Here is a 13,845-nt window from a genome sequence, read left to right as displayed (position 1 = left end):
GGGCGGGAGCGCGCACCGCGCCGCCGCTTCCCCGTTGCACAATCGGAGCCGGGTGGAGTAACTTCGCGGCTAACTCGGAAAAAATGCCGAGGTGATGAAAGTTTTTTGGGTTTTGGTGTTTTTTTTTTTTTGTGGTTTTTTTTCTTAAACCTCTCCCAGGGAAGAAGGCTCCCGACGTGGGGTCGCGCTTGGGCAGCTTTAGGGTTTCTCGGCGGCAGCGCTTCGTGTTTGGGAATTGCTGGAATGTAATGGCAAACGCGATGGGAGCGCAGTGGCGTTACCGGGAAGTCGCTGCTGATCTGTGCTCCTACGCGAACTACGTGGAGCATTTACGTATTTCGAGAGCTGAGAGGAGTTTCTTGGTCATCTCGTAGCCTGCCAAGATGGCAGAAAGTCAGTGTGTCCTGAAATCGGCGAACTAAACTTTGGTGCACAAAATGCCTTTTATAGTCGGTGTCTGAAGTTTGCCACCTATTAGTCTTCCTGTAATTTCACATCTCTTTGGCAGTGCTTGTGGGCATGTTATAGTCAAAATGAGGTTATTTATAATTTATTAGTGAAAGGATAGTTCTGTTATCCCTGAAAATTTTAAATCTGTTCTGAATTAGTGCTAGCTAAATGAATTGTCTTTCAATTATGGCTACGCTCTCACAAGAATTTCAAAACAATTCCTTTTGAATCTGCCATCAGAACTTGTTCCCCTGTATTAGCGGATGATATCACTTGAGTTGAAACACGGCTAGGATACTCCCTGGTATGCTTTGTCATCAACTCATGCTTATGAAACACATTCAGGCGCTGCAGGTAAGAATTTATTGTCAAATATAAACTGAGGCAAACCCCCACTTACGTAGTAATCTGGTGGTCAAAACCTTTAAACGATTCAGCATGACTCTTGAATCAGTAAGTCGTATCTTTGACTTCAAGGTTTTGGCCTGTTGTGCGCAGTCTCTTGTCCTGTATTGGTCCTTACGCTCTGTGGCACTGTGTAGTAGCAAGCTTCTTCCTTTACCCGGTGCTGGAGTTTAGGATTGATGAGACGGTTGGGTTAGGGTTCTTTTATCATTTGGTTTTGGTTGGGTTTTTTTTTTTGAAGGTGCTATTTTTAATCAATTTAATCACACCATGCTACAAGATACACTTCCAAATTCACATAGGGTTTACAGTTTTGATTTTGTATTTGCCAACTGGAATGTGATGTTTTGCTAGACTGAAACCGTTGCTTGCAAGTTGCTTTCTTCCCAGACATGGTTTCCAATATGAATGTTTACTGTGATTGAGGCTGAAATCCAAAAATAGCAGGGCCAATTTTGTAAGAAGGTCGTCATGAATTTAGATTTTAATCTTGCGAACTGGTAAAGCCAGAGACTGGCATTCTGTCACCGGTGAGTTGGGATCCCGTCTTCCAATCGTAAAGTCACAGATCAGACCTTGAAACTCTGCTTCCTTGTGGTACATTGTTGGCACTAGATCAGAACAGGCTAAAGAGAGACCAGGACCTCAGAACATTGTAATCACACATAGCTGATTTAGTTTGACTTGCGGTGTTACCTGTCAGAGCTAGAATTCATTGTCTCCTGCAGCAGATGGCATTCCAAATGCACCAGTGAAGGTATTTTCAGTCTGTTTGGCCGATCCCCTCTTTATGGACTTGACGTATCAAGCAAAATAAAATTCTTTATTATAGTGGGTAGATCAGACTTTCAGACTGTGTTAGTGTGTGTAAATTTAATCTTAAGTATGTTACGCATTCAGAATACACAACCCCTACTTAAAACACAACTGGCAAATTCTACTTTTGGCTTGGGAATGAAAGCGCATGAGTATTCGTGTGTTATGTGTTGGGTTATCTACTTCTGGAACACCCTTTATAAAGCTCTCTTCAAACTGAAGTAGGTGTCAGGTACATAGCTAGTCCCAGAAAGATTATGTTATGCTGGAGCTCATCATCGTATCTGTGCCATCTGCCCTGAGGGTAGCCTGCATTGGATTGGCAAAACTCCAGTTGTATTGATAGGGCTTGCTTTGCACAAGTGAGTGCTTTTGCCATGGAATAATGTGAACCTACATCTTAATTTTAACTGTTTCCTTTCCTGAGGATGACATTTTTCCCAAATTACCATAAAGGCAGTGAAACAAATTCATGTTGATTTATGAGCTTGTATCTAAATGCTTGATACATGCTTGTGGCACGTTGTCTTGGTCTGAAGTGTCGAGTGGTACCCGCTAAACGCACATCCCATAATTGCTGCAGCATGTTGGCACTTCCGGTTTGAATCACGATGATGATCATCTAGTAGTAGGGAAACATTTATGTAGGAGTAGGGAATTGGGGAATGTGTTAAATAGAGAAAACTTGGGAACGTTACATCATTGATATACATCCATTTTATCACAGCTATATGCATCCATTAAAGCGAGGTAGTATAAAAGGCCTAAGTGGTGATCTTGGTAGGCTAAAAATAGAGTTAATACAGGAGATGTATGCATGAAATGTCTCGTCTGTGAAATCCTTAAGAAAACTTGTGCCTGCTGTGGTTTATGCCCATTTGGTTAAGCGTAGCACAAACCAGCATCATTATGTCGGGGTATTTTATTAGAAAATCTTAAGTGGAGTTGGCATCCTGGAAGCTGAAGGTGCCAAAACTATTTATCGCTCTTTAAGTACAGATAGGAGGCTTCCATTCAAAGTGGTGGAGTGGAGACTAAATAACTATTTTCCTCGTGGCTATAGCCTCCAGCACTATTCCTAGATGTATAATTAACTGCAACTTTAACCCCACTCCTCCACATGCTCGTAATAAGAAATGCTACTAACCCTGGAGATATCCGTAATATTTTTCAGAGATTGGATGTAATATGCAGCAAAGAAGGCAGCATGGAAGTCTGCATTAATTTAACCAAAGGTGTAGCTTTTGTAGATGTGATTCAGTTAAAATGTTATAAAGCCTGCTTATTACTTTTGTTTTAAACTGCTACTCTTTTCTTCTTCTGTTCTTCCTACGTTTTTTAAAAAATAGCTTAACTAGAAAAAGCTGTTTGGAATTGAGTTTTCTTCTCTAGATGAAACCTATGATACGTTATTTTTGCAGGCAGTCTTGGATTTGGTTTGCTGGGCTTATTCAAAGTAGTTAACTAACTTGAAGTTATGTGATTGATCTTATGCTTTGAATGAATGTCTAGAAGTAAGTCTGGATTTGTCTGTTTAGGGGCTCAGAAAGTTAAGATTAACTAGCTAATGCAATGCAGTTGATGTAAGCTTAGTTAAAATGCTTTAAACCTTTGTGAATGCTCTCTGTATGTATTGAATTACCTTTTTTACTTTAGTTAATTCACCTTAACTATTTTGAGGATCCAGGGGTAGACTAAGTCTTGCCTCAAGTAGATAATGCAGTGCACCTGTGGCACTCTGACCAGAAGAGTCATGTTGAGCCAGAAGGCAGTGGTTGATTTTAAATCATGATTTCAGTAATGGAGTTTGGGAAGTACTCGTATCAAAGAACTTCAGTGTTAATTTTAAGTAAGAATAAAATTATTCAGCATCAGCTGAAAGCTGTCATCACTTAAATTCTGTTTAAGATTTAGCTTATCTGAATAGTCGGAAGTGACATTTATACTATGAACCAGTCACTTTTTATAAGAGAGGAAAATTGATGCTTCCTTAACTAGAAAGTTTGGACTGCAGTAACTTAAAGATTTCTCCTGTTAATTGGGTACAGTTCTTGTGAAACAAGTTCCCAGTCAGCATAGATCTTTAAATGTGTGCATTGGGATGGGGGGAGAAGGGGATCATAATCTCACTTAAGTAATCTAGAGAACTTCAGAGATCAATATTCCATTAGATGGGTACTTCCTGCATACCTTAAAAAACAGAGTTCTCCAGTATGTTAAGGATTTGGGTGGGATAATGCACAAGGTAAAAAGGTTGTCCAGCCAACATTTTCTTTATGATCATTCCAGCTTTTAAAGATCTGGTTTTGAAAGTAAGCCAATGCTTTTGCTATTATTCCCTGCCTGAATTTCTTCTACGGAAGAGCTGATGTAGAACTCTGCCGAATGAGCTCCCTTGAACCGCCTCCCCAGTCTGTAACCAGCTTTGAAGCACTGATGCCTTTGTGCTCACACATTAATGGGTAAAGGAGGAGGGAAGGATGTAAACAGCTGTAAGTAGCAGCTGTTGAATACAGAGCAGTAAACTGCCCCTTGCCAAAGGCATCTCTGGTCCTTGTGGAATCAACCTCTAGCCTGGCATCATCCGCTACCCGCGGATGTTTTCTCTGCATCCACTGGGTTGAACTGCTGAAGGAGAGAAAGGATGGAGGTTCTTAACCTTGTCTGAGATGTCAAGTGACAGCTGGTAAGGAGGAGTGGAAAAGGGTAGAGCTTTTGTGTAATTCAGATTAGGGCATTGATACGCGATCTCCGATAAATCTTTCTGTTGCAAATATTAAGCTTTTGCCACTTTAACTGTCTGCCCTGTGTTCTTGTATAGGTCCCTCCCCTGTGCATCAGAGCTGGCAGATGGGAACGTGTGGTCTGCACTTCAGCATTAGGTCTGATATCTCAGTATAAGCTGACTTTTGTTGATATTTTAGGCTAAGGTGCTGTAGCTTACATTGGAAAGGCTGAGTTACAGGCATGCATTTCCTCCTGTGACCGATGTGATGTAGTAACCTGCTGGTATAATATGCAGAAAAAAATAAATTAGGATAAGAAATGAAACCAGCAGCGAGAATGTATATATGAATGCAGTCAGTAGTGCATTTTTATATGCGGTTGCTTTTTGTCAAGTTGGCTTTATCAGAAGAGAGTCTTAAACTGTGTTGAGTTGCACGTGCTGGACAGTTTTGTAAACTTCTTGAATCTAAATTTAATGCCTCAAACTCTAAATGGAAAGTACAGGAGCTTTTTTTAAAAAAACTTTCACTTCAGTGGGCTTTTTATGGGGCACTGATCTGATACATTAAATGTGGTCAGTTGTGTTGGGGAAACCTTGCAAAAAAAAAAAATCAGTTAAAATCATATTCACAAGTTTAAATTGGTGTTTATGCCTTTGGCAACTCTTTGTAAAACACTTGGGTGTAGACATGGTTTAATACTGAAAAATGAGCCAAACAGAGCATTGCAGGATTCAGGACTGAAAGCTAAACAGATAGAGGGGATTTTTTTTATGTTGTTTAAACATTGTTCAGAGCCTTCTTACCAACAGTAAACTTCAGTATTAAAATTTTGTGTAAAGGAAGCCTTTGTTCTGAACCTCATCCCTTTGAGATGTGTGATATGCTAGACATCTTCGAGATCTCCTGCAGTTTTTTCCAGTGTAATTGTGATGGGTTTTTATTCTGGTTTTAAGAAAGCAAGATGGGAGGATTGCAGACTGCTTTGCAAGTGTTAGGGCCCAGTAAAAAAAGGAGGAGACAAATGTTTAATCCTTACCACAAACATCTGGACACCAGAGTTGCAAGCTGAACTGAGTGCAGATGCTAAAGTGCTTTAGGTCTGGCTGATGGAGGGCATGAGGATTGTGTTAAGTGCTCAGTTAACTTTATAGCGAGCTTTCTCTGTAACCTGGAGTTAGGTTGGTCAGGTGCTCCTCATCACTTCTGTGAGCTCTTCCAAGAGCTCTTTTAGGTTTCTAGTAAATATGAGTGTCCTGCTCTAAGGTAGTATTTCCCAACATTTGCTGGCCTATTTGAGTAATAATGACAGGCAATTCTCTAAATCAGATAACTGCAAACTTTGTTTTTCCTTTTAGTTTTTCCTTAGTTTTAATTTCTTCTTGCCTTGAATAATATAGGAGAATCTCCTGAATGACAATTTGCCAGACAAGCAACGGCCCCCTTCCATTCCCCTAATTCAGGTTGCAGTCTGTTCATAACGTGCTTTTCAACACTATTTCCTTCATCATCTTTTTTTTATTTTAGCTTTTTAAAGACCTTTGTGGACATCAGTGTAGATAGCTGAGGTGGAACTCAACTGTAAGAGCAGCTGCACTGCAGAAGCAGTTTTTGATTTTATTTTTTTTTACGCTCTGTTGGCTCAGTGTGAGCTGATTTTGTGTGTAACTGTACCTAATCCTATAGACAGGCCCTTAGTTTTGCATCTCTACCACTAGCTGTTCAAAACACAAAACACAGAAGGGTAGTTATACACAATAGCATAATATGATAGGGTAATTGTACAGCTGTAGATAAGCTAGTGTAATCATCCCCACATAGTTGTGTTCATAGAATATACCCCTGTGGTATATTACAATAGCTTTCACAGGTATCTTTGGATTCATACAAAACACGGACTGGTAAAAGTCAAGACAGCTTTTTAAAAGGAGAGCTGATTTTCAGAGTTCATTAGGTTAAATAATTAAATTTCAGGATAATATATCAGACTACTTCCAAACAATGAATTCACCACACTGATTACAGATGTGGTGTTATTTGTTAGAATATTAATTTGATAACTTTCTGTTATACGATCCTCTTTTCCATACATTTCCTTGAGAACATGGAGAATTCGTGTACCTTTATTTGGAAAGTGCAGACTTACAAGGTTAAATGCCTAATTCAGGCCGCTTGTGATTTCTACAAAAACTTGTCCCATACGCTACCAGTCCCCAAAGTTGTTGTTTGTGTAGGCTTGGCAAACTCTAGGAGGCCTCTGTCACATTGAGTCCAGGGCAGTGCGCATGCAGATGCTGCTTCTGGTTGATGTGTCAAATGCTGGTGGCTGAGGTTCTGCTGTATGTTACTGCGTCCTTGACAAGCTGCGGGGCAACGTGTTGGAAGGTTCTCCTCTCACGTAATGCTGCCAAACCCCAGCATCTAATGAGTGTTAAGCTGGCATTTGTGTGAAATTGTCTATCACAATGCCAAAATCTCATTCCTGAGTGGTAGCCATCAGGCCACAGTGCCTTACTTTGAATATAAACTTCTTTCCAAGTGCATCACTTCACATTTGTCTATACTGAATTTAATCTGTCCCTTCGTTTCCCAGTCATTCTGTTTCATTTAGCTAGGTGCATCTTGCTGCTTCTCTTGTGGCCTGTTTACACTAGTTACCTTCTTCTCTGAGGGCTACATTGTAGTCCTGGGTTACAGAACCAAAGATCAGTGTGGTTCTTGCAGGAAGAACCTGCAAGTGAAAAGTATGCTAAGTTTCAGGGTCCAATATTCAAAAGCTTGGAAACGCCAGAATTAAAATACCTGGTTATCATTGATAGGTAGTTAACCACTGCGTCACTTCACACTTTTCCCTTCAGCATACTGTAGTCAGTGTGCACAGCCCTCATCCTACGCTAAGCGTACGTGTTTTAATAGCACTGTTATTTTCAGGGAATGGTAACTGTTACAATACCTCAACATTGATGTGTGTAAAGCAGTCAGATTTTCTTCATCTTGAATAAGACAGGTGCTGTGGGTTTTGATTACTTTGGAGGAAACAAGCCATACCTTTGAGTACAAAGCACAACTATAGGTGTGTAGTTGCCACCTTTTTCCTAAGTTTGTTCTGAATGCCCTTAGTGAGTGACCAGGAAAGCAAAGTTGGTAACTGAGCTTCTTTTCCAGTCAGATCTGTCCAGCTTAGAGGTGAACTCTGCAAAAGGTTGGAATACAATAGAGAGCCGTTTTAGCCACGGTAACTCTGAAATTTGCTGAAAACCATTACCTACATTGTACACCTTCCAAATTTCAGAACAGATGAGAAGAGCTGTAGACAATAGTCTCATTCACAAAGGGCTTGTGTGCCGAAAGGTAGGTTCTTCGAAAAGATAGTGTGTAGTCATTCGAGTAGTTTGTATCACAGTCCAAGCACACAAAGTGACTTAATTACAGTTGCGCAGCAGTCTGGCGTTTCCTTCCTTGAGTGCAAGGCTTAAAACATGAATATTTCTATGTTTGTGTTCTAATATACCATTATGATATTGTTGCTAGACATTGTACAAACAATATGCAGTATGTAGCCTGAAAAATTTAGTACTAAAGGCTTGAGAAAGGAGAATCGTGAAAAGTAGAACAAGTAGAATGATCAAGATAGGGACAATCACAACTGTTACATTCCTGGTCATGTTTTGGGTTTCTTAAGAACCGTTCTGTGCTCTTTGGCCCTCACTGTTTTCTGTGACTGCTGTTTGTGTGTTTTCTGTGCATATGTGCTCTAGTGTCTTTTTTTAAACGACAGGAACATACATGTTTCTGTATTATGCACTGTCATTATATATTGTTTTTATCCATTTATTGTTAGCCAAAAGGCCAGCTTGTTTGAAACTGATAATTTTCTGCTGGTTACACTTGTCTTGTGATGTGTATTGTGCCATTGCTTTCTTATTCAGCTTAGAAATCCACATTGAGAGTTCTTTCAAACTTATTTTCTGCTTCCAGGGGTAATTAATTTTCATGCTGAAACAAATGTTGCAAATGCAGGTGTGCGGGATGAGGCACACACCAGTTCTTTGCTAGTTGATGCTTCTTAATCTTCAAACAGGCTTAAATGTTCTTCCCCTCCCTTTATAGCCGTTTCCAATCCTTCCTTCTTTTTTAAAGCTGTTTTCAGCTGTGAGCTAATGAGTAAGACTAATGCAGTGATGAATTTTTGGATGCTTAGAGTTTGAAATATCCTGTTTGACACAGACAACATTAGACACGCACTTAAGTGTTGATTTTTGTTTGGCTTAAGTGTTGGGGTTTTTTTCCCTTTTTTTATTTAAACTTCTGATTTAACTGTGTATCACCTTTCATGCCCTCCAAGGTAGAACGAGTTATTGTCTGGAAACTTGAAGCAAATTAACCCCATTTTTTTCCATTATGCTTTCCTGACTACAAACCAGAAAGCTGCAATATATGATTTTAACAAATAATTGTGTTACAAACCAATATTAAATCTTTACAAACCAATATTAAATCTAACTGTGAGTTTATGCCTGTGGAGGAAAATGAGTGATCTTCTGTCATCCTGGTGGGAGCGATCTTCTGCCACTCTGTATTTAAGTCAGCTGCTACTATCATTAAAAATAAGCCCTGGCTATTTCCAGCTTAAACTAGAAAAATGTAGCAGTTGTGCCACAGGGAGTATGAATTCTGACAAACGGGAAGAAAAGGAGCTGACACTGATGCTGCTCTACTTGGTACCTTGCAAGAAGGCAGCTGGGTAGGCGTCATGCTGTCATTTCTTACTGAATTTGCTGAGACCTGAAAACTTCTGTGAGAAAAGCAGCTAGTTCCCTTAAATATTTTCCTTCACTGTCTTGCTCGTGCATATTTGGATGAGGTATCCTTTGTCATTCTTTAAATTTTCTTCGTCCTTTAAATTACTTCTGTAATCTTTTAAATAGCTGGTAGAGAGGAGTTGTTTGAGGGTTTTTTAGCAGCTTTTCTGTCAAAAAAAAAAAGACACTTTTGTGGTTTATAATAGGATTGTAGTCCTGCATTCACACTCACATGTCAATGTTTTGGATCCTCACTTGAAGCATAAGTGATATTTTCTATGTTAGTTATGATTATATTTGTGCAAAACAAGCAGATTAGTTAGGTTTTCTAAGCATTTTTTGTCTTGAAAATACTGGTTTGGTTTTTTGTTAGCTTTTTGATGAATTTATGGAGAGAGAGAAGAGAGAAGATGAAGAATGGGGCTGTTTCACCAATAAAACTACACCTTGCTATAGACTTCATGTGAAACTGGCAGAAGACATGGTGCAAATTTGCGTTACAGCGGTCTGTTGCAGTGGCGGGTGCTGTTACTGTATTTCCAGTTATCTCTGTTTTCCAAAACTCTGTTGCAAAATTGTACATGTTTTGCTTCTCGTATATGCTACATTACTGTTGTCCTCTAACAGTAGCATTGGCGCTTACTCCTTAAACAGTGTTTAAATCTGTAAAATGCTAAGTGACTAATCATCCTTGTGGAGAGGTAGGAAATATCACAACTTTATATTTGGAAACTGGGACACAGAAATGGTGATATGCTGGAGCTATACCGGAAACCTCTGGCAGTGCCAGAGACTACTAGTCACGGTTGTAATTCAGGATGAATCCTTTCCGATAGGCATGTAAAAAAGCTCAATCTGAACTGAATTTGACTTACTGTTTCTATGTAAAGTTTTTGGAATTTGCTTCTTGGGAATTTATACGTTTTTTCTTAAGCCACCTGTAAAGTGAAAAAATACAGCAGCTGACTCCAGGAAAATGTGGGCCCGACTTTGGAGATTTTTAAGAAAGTTTGGGATGTAACAGTACCTCTTGACAGCGGAAAGTGCTACTGAAACTGAATGTAAACAAAAAGAAGCAAAGTTGGAGATAGCAAGTATTGCAGCAGAAGGAATATTAGAAGCATAACGCCCTTATACGTAGAAATTTTACGGAACAATGCTTGGGAACATTTTTTAATTCTAAAATACTAGTTAAACTCTGCTTTATAAAATGAAACTTAATGTGGTCTTTAACCTTCTTGGTGAGAAATAGGTGAAAGCAGGGGAATGATTATGAGCTGATTTCCTAAAAGTTATTTTTCAATCGGCTCGTGGAAATGATGAAGCTTAGTTTTGATGTCAGAAATATTTTTCAGATTAAATATTTTCCTGTTACCGAATAGTCGCTCTTCATTGCTAAGATGAGAAGGAAGTTCAGGTTGTGTTTCTGCTTATGAGTGGGAAGCTTTAAAAAAAAAAAACAACAAAACAAAACAAAAAAAGCTCCTCCGTTTCCTTGAATGAAACACTTCAACTGTGCTCCACATATCACAGCCCATCTGCCTCTGCTTGTTTAGTTTCCTGTTATTCCAGTTTGCCTGTTGGATTCAGCAGAGTTGTAGCTTTCAGAACGAGGCACTTCTTACAGTTACACAGAGAGAACTTTCCGCTCCCTTGTTGCAAAAAGCCTCCCTCCTTTTGTGTAGATGTGACGTGTTGCACACTTAACAGGGAGGCGAAATAGGTCTGGTGTTACTGTAAGTAGGCAAAGCTTGCCGATGTTTGTTTCGTGTTTGCCCGAATTCTTCCACACCACTTCACACTCTGCTGGAGCAAACAGCTTTACTACAAATTTTACTCTTCTGACCACGGTACCTAAGAGAAGCAACTACAAGAATGTGTGCTACCTCAGCTTTTTTTCTTTCTGAATTTAGTGGGTAAATTACTTCCTCTGTGGTTGAAATGCTAAGTGGTGTATCATGTGTTCCTAACCTTATCTGTATTTTGAACTGCTTTGCTTATCACAATTAAGTTTTTTTTACTGAAGTGTTTTGGGCCAGACAAAACTTTAGTCCTTTAGCTTATGAAAATCACTGCTTGTTTGCTCTCTAGAACTGTTCAAGTGGTTAAAAGGGGTAACTCTATATGGACACGTATTTTGAAGCGACTGGAGACTGGAATATTAACACTCATGTGTTTCAGCTTGTAAATTATTCTTAATATTACTGACGGGTTTTTTGCACAAATTATTCACTGGAACTTACTCAATTCAATATTTTTCTTACATTTGCAATCCTACTTGTATTTGCTTTCCCTGATTCAATTATTGATATACTTTACATTTCCTGTTGTGTTAAATACCTTATTTTTATCTTGAGTACTGATTTCTTTTTCTCTGAAGATAGTAGTACCTTTTGAAGAGCTCTCTAGTCTAATGCACATACCTCTGACAGTCCACTTTATGCTGATCTTTTCTTGTTCTTGTCTTCATGCTAGTCGTTTTTATAATTTTCATGAACTGCATGAAGAGCCTTCTCATAGTTCTTAGTCCCTGTGATAGTTTTAACAAAATAGGATCTGATCTTCTTCCCCGATTAAATCAAATAATACAGTAATAACTACACAACTACATTAAAATAGTAACATTTGTGTCTTTCTGCTTATTCCATTGCTACCACTTATTTTAAGGGACAAAATACCATTTTTTCTCTCAGATTTTAGAAATGATTGATCATTCTTAGAACTGGAAAATATATTTAGATGAGAAATAAGCCTGATTAACAAAACCTCCTGTATTTGTTAAATGGAAAAAAAAAAAACCCACCCTGAAAATTTAAAAAAGCTTTCTATCTGAAGGTTCTTTTACATTTCTTGTTTGCCTTTACATGGATAATGTAAATCTAAGTTAACAATTTTTTCTGGAAGGTGCTGAACAACATATGGACATAGTAAGTGATATTTCATGGCAGAAATAAGTCTATCACAGGAACCCCCAATAATAACTGGGAAGTGTAGAGAAATGCACTCTAAATGGATTTACTGTGATGATCTGGAAAGAGCTGTTGCCCGTGCTTCTAAATAACAGCAGCAGTGAAATGAACCATAATATTAACTTCATTGTGTCATTGCTTATCAAAACTGATACAATTCCATTTTACAAAACAGTCTGATTCCAGTGCAAAACTGAAATCTGGTTAACTGGAAAGTTCATCAAAATTAGCATGTGTAGGGAGGGGAAATGTGGGACTAAGTTTTCTTGGTGGTTTTTTTGGGGGGGTTGGGGTGGGTTTTGGGGGTTTTCTTGAATGTATGGATTTCTACGTGTTGAAGTAGTGTTATTCTCTCTGTGTTTGCAGGAGCTATCATCTTACCAAAGAACAAGGTGCTTAAGTTTCAGGGAACGTAATTTTTTTTCCCCCTCATTTTGTGTTGGCTTACACTTAGTAAGTTTTTATCAAGTGCAGAATTTGTGAAACTTCAAGGATGTACATTAGGATCTTTCCAGGCAAAACAGTTAGCTGTCTGGTCCAAATACGCATGTGTTTCCAGTACAATAGGTATGCCTGGGTTTTTCAAATGTCTGACAAAATAATGGAAAGTTCTTGTTTTAATGGCTTGTATAGACTTGCAGCAAAATAACTTGTGTGCAACTGTTAATATATGGGAGAGGGACTGAAGGTTTTCCCTTTTCTCATGACTTCTAGATGCCTTGACAAGTGCAGATTTTCATCTTGACAAGTGCTCCTGAAGCCGTTTTTAGATTCAAAAGAGAGCAGGGAAGAGGGAACGTATCTGTTACATACTTCAGCTGAAAGTATAAATTCAATTTTAAAAGACACTGTCCAAACAAGTAACTTGCAGAGCGTTTAAACAAATTAATGCTGAGCTGCTTTGATTCATCACAGCAATCTTGATACTACACAAGGAATCCTCCATCTGAAGTTTCTGTTTTCATTCCCTCTGTAATGGGGGAGAGGGAACTGTTTCTGCAGCTCAGTTATTCAGGATTTTGAAGGCATAATTGTCTTAAATGTGAAGTTTAAAATAAAAAATGCAGATATTTTGCCTGATTCCCACACTTGTCAGGCTCTTAATTTTCCTGTCTACTTTAATCTGTGCAAGATATATCCCTGCTGGAGGTAGTGGGGAAAATGAAACTGAGTTTCTGTGTTGTTTTTTTTTTCTTTCTGTTCTGAGTTTTAATATCAGATGTTAAATACATAATGCTTTCTGTTTCATGAAGACTCATCAATAGCTTTCTCTCTTCCCACTTCGGGCTTCTCTAGCCAAGACTGAATCCTTGAAAATCTTGATCAGAAAGTGGTTAGACTTTGCCCACTTCAGGCTCTGTGTCCTGCTCTTCTTCCTGTCCCTTCTTCAGCAGGGGTGTCTGTACAGTAGTGATATTTATTTGGAAAAGCATAGTCATTGTGGCTGTTTACCTTCATAGCTGGTTTTGGTGGTCGTTGTCTTTTACAAAGACAGTTTTGATACTGATGTAGTGGTTCTAATAGTTGTTGGATGTTCTTCTGTGTTTGTATGTGGAAAAACTGTTAAAGGTTTTTGCTGGACATGAAGTAAAAATGGCCGAGTTCATTAGCGTTCCTTCTCTTAACAGGTTTTTTTTGTTTGTTTGTTCTTTTTTTCCTAAAGGAACTTAGTGACTT

General features: G+C 38.7%; 1 protein-coding gene across 1 annotated transcript in view; it reads left to right on the top strand.

Annotated features, from left to right (window-relative positions):
* Positions 1-13,845, top strand: part of UBE2D3 (ubiquitin-conjugating enzyme E2D 3) — a 25,344-nt gene that overhangs the window by 3,332 nt on the left and 8,167 nt on the right. The gene's annotated exons all lie outside the window — the stretch shown is intronic.

The sequence above is a fragment of the Pygoscelis adeliae genome, unplaced genomic scaffold, assembly GCF_000699105.1.
Source record: "Pygoscelis adeliae isolate BGI_AS28 unplaced genomic scaffold, ASM69910v1 Scaffold87, whole genome shotgun sequence".
Lineage (NCBI taxonomy): Eukaryota > Metazoa > Chordata > Aves > Sphenisciformes > Spheniscidae > Pygoscelis > Pygoscelis adeliae.
Note: the sequence above shows the minus strand (reverse complement) of the source record. Positions and strands in the feature narration are given on the sequence as shown.